This window comes from Prionailurus bengalensis, chromosome D1, assembly GCF_016509475.1.
Source record: "Prionailurus bengalensis isolate Pbe53 chromosome D1, Fcat_Pben_1.1_paternal_pri, whole genome shotgun sequence".
In the NCBI taxonomy this organism is placed as follows: Eukaryota; Metazoa; Chordata; class Mammalia; order Carnivora; family Felidae; genus Prionailurus; species Prionailurus bengalensis.
This window is the reverse complement of record NC_057346.1, coordinates 74679098-74685112: the sequence shown is the minus strand read 5'-3', so window position 1 is coordinate 74685112 and position 6015 is coordinate 74679098.

The following is a 6015-nucleotide window of genomic DNA, read 5'->3' as shown; positions in this document are numbered from 1 at the left end:
GTGTGTGTTATTCTTTGATGTAAGGACTGTTCGTTCATTCTCAGCAGTGATGGACGGACACCCAGGTGCAGGCCGGGCCTGTGCCCATGTGGTTGGTGTGGGGAGGACCATGTCAGTGTCACACAGGGCAGACGCCCTGCACCCACCCTTCCCGGATCTGACCTGCAGCCCTGCCCAGGCCTTTCTGCTTACCCTGGTGCTCTCTCCAGGTCCCTCCGTGTCCACACCCCTCTCTCCTGCCAATCGTGTCCTGTCTCCTTCTCTGTCCTCAGCTTCCAGTTCCCTTTGATTTGTTCCTCAATGGTACCTGTCCCTGGGGGCAGGAGACACAGCCATGGGAGGATGCGACTATGGAATCCTTCTTTGGCTACGGCCACCTTGATCTTGTGTTGCTGCTGTTGTTGTTGTTTTTTACATTTCTGTAAGTTTATTTATTTTTGAGAGAGAGAGAGAGCAGGAGGAGAGGCAGAGAGAGAGAGAGAGAGACAAAATGAAGCAGGCTCTAGGCTCTGAGCTGTTGGCGCAGAGCCCTATGCAGGGCTCCCACGACAAACCGAGAGATCAGGAGGTGAGCAAAGTCAGACGCTTAAGAGACTGAGCCACCCAGATGCCCTTTTCCTGACCATTTTATAATGCGTCCTTCCCATGTGACACTGTATCACATGTCTACCCTGCAGTTTCTCGGTTGTAACCTGCCATTAGGAGCTTCCGTAGCAACTGATCAGGATCGAGTCCACCCACTGGGTGCTGGAAGCTCCATTTTCCTGGTTGTCCATCCTTCCACTCCAATTCCTGCTCCCGGAGAGGAGGAGGAGAGAGAGCAAGAGAGATGAAATCAAAGCGGGCTCTAGGCTCCAAGCTGTTGGCACAGAGCCCTAAGCAGCACTCCCACTCACACACCGTGAGATCGGGAGGTGAGCAAAAGTCAGATGCTTAACTGACTGAGCCACCCGGGTGCCCTTGTGTTGGTTTCTCAACAGCGCCTTCAAATCTGATTAAAACCAGTTCTGTCCATGCCATGTAAGACTTGTGTCCAAAGCAGTTTTTCTCTGCATCACCTCACTGCCTCACTCAAGCCTAAATGGAGGCATCAATCCACCTCCTTTGTGATTCTTCCCTCACAGCTTCTGCACCTTAACCAGTCGAATTGGGGAAATTCTAGCGAAGAGCCAGCAGAACGAGAAGACCCCTCTTATCAGTTGAGCAGAATCAGGAGACAGAAACCAGCTAGTAACTGGAGTTGGGAAATTATAATGTAAGGAATTCTTAACTGGTACACGCTTCAGTTCTAAGTGGCACAGAACACACAAAGCTGAGATGTAGATTTGTTGGAAATCCTGCAGCCCGTTGGATGGCTGATAAAGACTGCTGGGTGTCCCAAGCCAAAGCTGACAAGCAAGGACTCTCGCACTGAGGTGCCAAGGGTACTTGGCAGGAAACCGCGTGGGCATGCAGCTGAACTGGGACACAGCGGGGGTTGTCGCAAACTCACGGGAGGCAGCCCCCATGGGGGCAGGAGGGATGATGCTGCTGATGGCCCAAGGCCAGCCCTGAAGGGCCAGTGCCGTGGATTGAATTGCATCCCCCACGCATCAAATTCCTATGTTGAAGCTTTTACTCCCAATGTGGCTATAAGGAAGTAACTAAGGATAAATAAGTCAGAAGTGTGGAACCTGGTCAGATAGGATTAATGTATTTGTAATATCAGATACCAGAGATCTTGCTCCCTCTTTTCTGCCCTGTGAGGACACAGCTACAAGGTGTCTGTCCATCTGCCATCCAAGAAGAGAGCGCCCACCAAGCACCAAATTAGTTTGCACCTTGATCTTGGACTTCCCAGCTCCCACAAATATGAGAACTACATTTCTGTGGTTTAAGTCACTCAGTCTGTGGTATATGGTTAGGCAGCCCCCCAACACAGGCAAAGTGCTATAGAACACCCTGGACATCCGGGGAGGCATCCCGGAACTTGCCCAGAAACTTCAGTGGGATAGCAACAAAACTGCCTGTGGTGAGTGTCACTGGGTACCCCGCACTTGAGAAGAGCAGCCCAGGAGCTAGAAGGAGGCAAAGCTCAGGCCTGGGAGAGTCTTTCTTTCCCGTTCGTCGCTCCCGCGCCCTCTACTGACAAAGATTGGCATCGTGCTTGGCTGGCACAGGAGAACTATAACAGGGACCAGCTCCAGTATCACAAACAGGGCAAAGGAAGGCGGATATGAAGCTCGAATACATAAATTGATAACTGCAATGCGACTCGTCTCTGAAAAGGGAATTGATGAGAACTCCTAATGGATGAGGGTCAATGACAAATCTCATTCTTGTTAAATAAAAGTGTGGCTAGGAAGCGGTTAGTCCCAAGAGACTTCTGGTGCCCCTCAGAAAGCACCAGAAGTGCACCAGAGGCAGTGCAGGTGGAGGAGGTGTGGGAGGCTTGAGGCTTAGTGCGACACGAGTGAGTCTACGTCAAAATGAGGCAGGAGCAGGAGAAAGAGGTGAAGGCCACAGTATGGCCACTGGCTAGTGACAGCAGGCTCCACATGCTGGGGAGATGGGTGTGCAGTGTGTCCAGCCTGAAAGGACCTAATGAGATGTACGGGCTGTTATCACCCCTGTTTTACCTTTATTTACTCCTTCCTCAATGCTGGTCCTTTCTTCCTGCGCATCTCAGTGTTTATTTTACTTCTCTCTAAAGAGCTTCTAACATTTTTTCAAGGCAGGTGTATGCCAACAACCCCCCTCACCTTTCTTTTTTAAAGTTTTAAGTGTTTGTGTATTATTGAGAGAGAGAGAGAGAGAGAGAGAGAGCGAGAGAGAGCAAGGGAGAATGAATGGGGGAGGGGCAGAGGGAGAGAGGGACCCAGGATCCAAAGAGGGCTCCGTGCTGACAGCAGATCTCAAACCCGCCAGCCACAAGACCACGACCTGAGCCGAAGTCAGACGCTTCACCAACTGAGCCACTCAAGACCCTGTACCTCACCTTTTTTTTTTTTTTGGGAAAGTCTTTATTTCTCATTCATTTTGTAGGATAATTACACAGCATACAGAATGTATGTTGGTGGTTTTTTTTATTCCCTCCAAACACTTTAAATAGTTCACTCCACTCTCTTCTTGCTTGTACACACTAAAGATAAAGTGGAGGGCACAAAAGATGCATCAAAGGCAAGGGGAAGCAGGAGGGGGTGGGGTCAAGCCCACAGGGGTGGTAACCCCGAAGGGAGAAGAAACATCTTGTGCTCTGAGAAGGAAGGAAGCTGACAAGAGGCGGGCAGCACACTTGAGATGGAGGACAGGGACCTCAGGAACTCAGCTGTACCTGCTCCTGCTGTACCCCAACCCCAGGACTCATCATGCTCGACCGTGCTTCTCTGTGGATGTGTCTGTCTTTAGGGCAAGTAGGTAGGAATCCCAAGAGCAAAAACCATGGCTCTCCTCTTGTATGTCAGCCTTGTATCCACAGTACCTGTCATAGCACCTGGCAAATAGGAGTGGACTAATAAATTTCTGTTGAATGAATGATGTAGAAAAGTCGTGTTCAAAAGTAGCCAGAACCAGGAGGGAGGCTGGGATTGTACAAAGTACAGAGGTTTGCTACAGGGTTTGATGTGCAGAATGTGGCAATGAGGCACTCGGAGGTGACTACATAGATCTACACCAAAATCTCTGCTAAGATACACAAAATAAAATAAAATAAATTGTCTGGTACAATTATTGTATTCTGCCAAGTTCAGGTGGCAGCTGCATAGCAGATGGCTAAGATTCCAAATGCTCACTCTTAGCAGACCAGATTTGAACTTCAGCTTTGTCACTGACTTTGTGGTGGGTAAGCAGAGTAACAAGGACCAATGGTCACAGTAAGTCGTTCAGGGTAAAAGCAGAATATAAAATGACGAGTATTATATCCCTGTCTTAGTTTATGTCTTCACATATGTACATACACTTAGAAAGTAGCCTGGAGGCCAAACGTGGAGGATCTAACGAGGTTCTTCCCGCCCCCTCCCCCAATCCAGGCTGGTGAAATTACTACTGCCTTTTCTTTTTCTCTTTATACGTATTTAATACTTTTCAAGTTCTCTTCAGTAAACACGTTCGTTCAGCTCAGTTTTGTTAGCCTGACTATATTCTAGGCATCTTCCTAGGCACTGAGCGTTAGTGGTGAAAAAACCAACAGCCCGGTTCCTGTCCTGATTGGGATTCCAGTGTTGAGATCAGGAAGAGCAGCCAATGTCTATGCATCACATAATTTACATGTATGTGTCTGTGTCTCTCATCACATAAACACCCCCCCCCACACACAACAGCGCTAAATGTGCAAACACCTCCATACACAACAACAGTTCACCCAAATTAATGAATATTTTAAGTTACAAATTGATAAATGAGTCAGGGTCCCATGGAAATATATAGAGATTTTTGACTCAATTTTTTTCTCCTAAAAATTTTTTTTAGTATTTATTTTTGAGAGAGAGAGAGACAGAGAGACACAGAGAGAGAGAGAGAATGCAAGCAGGGGAGGGTCAGAGAGGGAAACTGAAGCAGGCTCCAGGCTACTATGAGCTGTCAGCACAGAGCCCAATGTGGGGCTCAAACTCAGGCACCGTGAGATCATGACCTGAGCTAAAGTCGGATGCTTAACCGACTGAGCCACCCAGGCGCCCCTCTAACAAAGGAATCTTGAGAGACACCCATACTTGAAAGAATATTCCTGTGTCCTGAACAATTAAACCCAGATCATTAAAACTGCAACTCTGATTGGTAATCTTACTTATTAATGTGTTAATAATGTGTGGACTTGGTAACACTATATTAATTGATCTTCCTGTCTCCGGCAAAGTATAAATGATTATGAATTTTCTTGGCGAAGCCAGAAGAGTTCAATGTGTAAAGTGCTTTGTAAGTGTTCAGAATTAATCCAAGCCCCTTTCAGCCTTAAGCATTCCACCCTGACACAACCTGATGAGGTAGACTTTTAGGGCTCCCACGCCCAGTTCCCGTGTTTGGGGGCGTTCTCCACATGCATCAGCAAGCAGTTCTCAGACCCCAACAGGTTGTACAAGAATTCCTCTCAATGCTGACACTCTCTTCCCAAAGATGGCTCAGATCTTACATGTTAAAGACTCAGTCGTGTAGGACTACACCCCAGGAAGGATTCGGTCCTATACGACTACACCCCAGGCTGTTATGTGTGCTTCTCACTGACCCACTGGATCAGAGGTTCCAGTGACTCCTTCTTGGGTACGATTATTTGCTAGAGTGGCTCACAGAACTTGGGGAAAACACTTAGTCACATCTACCAGTTTATTAAAGGATACGAAAAAGGACGAAAATCAACAGCCAGATGAGGAGATACATAGGGCAAGGACTGGGAAGATAGCACGGGCTTCCACGCCCCCTCCAGGCCCACCATTTTCCCAGTGTTCACCAACCCCAGCAGCCCTGCAAGCCCAGCCCTTTTGGGTTTTTATGCAGGCTTCAATGCATAAGGATTAATGAAATCCTTGGCCATTGGTGACTGATTGAACCCTCCAGCCGTTGACCCCTGCCTGGAGGTCAGGAGGAGGGAATCAAGGTCCATTCCTCTGATCACGTGGCTGGTCCTCCTGGTGATCAGCTCCCATCCTTAGTGAGGTCCAAAGATCACCTCATTAACTAAAGATACCACTGTCACTCTCAACACTCAGGAAATTCCAAGGGCTTGGGAGGCAGGCGCTGTGAAAGACCAGATAAAAACCACACATATTTTCATCATCTGAATGACCAAATTTTTATTTCTCAAACACGACAGTATCTCAGGTAGGTATCACTGTCTTTCTCATTTTAAATTCATGAAACTGTTCCTCATTCCTTCCTCTGTCCCTGCATGTGTGGGACCTACGCTTCACATGCCATGCTTGGCCACGGTACCTGTGGGGCTTCTTTTTTAACTTTGGTTTTCTGACTCTTCATAACCTTGGCGTTCTTCTCATCCACTTAAATTAATTGTAACAGAGAAAAGGGAGGTGTCCGAGGCCTCTCGAC